We start from the raw sequence: 1484 nt of genomic DNA on the forward strand, positions 1-1484 counted from the left end.
ATTCCTTCTTCTCGATGACTATTCTATCTGCACTTAATGGAGTTCTTTATTGCTCACTCCTCCAGGGAGGAGACAGAGAGAAAAGAGGAAAAGGAGGAAAGAAAGCCAAGAATGAAGAGAGGCCAAGGATTTTTGATGGCTGTGTTTGATCCCTATTCACCCATTTACTACGTGTGTGAATTAAACACTCTAATCCTTGGTCTCCTTGTCTGTAAAATGGGGATATTAATGTGACAATAGTTAACTGTTCTGTATACTTTTTTTGTGTGCCGGATACTGTTCTAAGTGTTACTATGCTCACATGACCACTATGAGGCAAATTCTCAGGGTTGGAGAATCCTAGTGCGTAGCTGCTATCATGGCATCATAAATTATATAATATGTCTTTTGTTATCTATCTTATCTGCAATATACTATTTTTCTCACCACTTCTACAAAGTTAGTATCATCACCTTTACTCATAAGGAAACTAAAGAAGGCTAATTCACTTGCTCATATTTCTTAGCTGTTAAGAGACAGGATTCAAATTCAGGTCTTTATGATTTGAATCTTTTCCCCTTTTCACTATGTTACAATCCAAATTGCTTCCCAGCTCATGCATTATATAGGAACTTTGTCTCCTGCCCTGTGCTACAGGGCTTCTTATGGCCATGATACTGCTTCAAAGGTCAGAACTAGGTCTTGGTGGCAGTGTTGAGAGGAAGAGCCAGCATTCATTGCAAATGGGCTCAGCTGTTTCTGTTATCACATGCCAATCCTCGGTTCCTCACCTGGGATAGCTTCTATCCACCAAGCACCACCATCTCTAGCACCACTCAAATCATTGCCACCACAGTTGCCAACATAATCACCACCGCCATCCTCATCACTAGCTAGCATCAGCATCACCACCAAAACCACCACCATTAATGACACAATCATTACCATCACCAATACCCACACCAAAATGATCACCACAACCACCATTACCACCACTACCATTATCACAACACCACCTTTGCTGCTATAATCACCATTACCACCAACCCAACTACCAACACCCAAACCACAATCGTCACTACCATCATACTGTCTGCACCACCATCTATAACACCAGAATGAGCACTAACACCAAAACCATCATCACCACTATCATAACTAAAACCTTACCACCACCACCACCATCCCCCACCATGTCCTCATTAACCCTTGCTCATCTTCCACGGTTTGTTTCAAGCATCATGTCTTAGGGAAGCCCATCCTAGACCCTAAACTATACTTTTAGTCCTTCATTCAGCAAATATTTTAGAGATGGTCCATTTTGAATCAGAACTCTTCTAGAAGCTATAGTATTGAAACAGCAAATGAACCTCCCTAGCCTCATGGTTCTTTCATTGTTCTTAAGGTAAGTCTTCCCCATCTCCATCTCCTCATAGCATTCTGAAATTCTCCCTCACTCTATTACGTTCTTTAACTGGTTTATTGGTAAGAATTGGAATGAATTT

The sequence above is a fragment of the Dipodomys ordii genome, unplaced genomic scaffold (genome assembly GCF_000151885.1).
Source record: "Dipodomys ordii isolate 6190 unplaced genomic scaffold, Dord_2.0 Scaffold3, whole genome shotgun sequence".
NCBI classification, from domain to species: Eukaryota; Metazoa; Chordata; class Mammalia; order Rodentia; family Heteromyidae; genus Dipodomys; species Dipodomys ordii.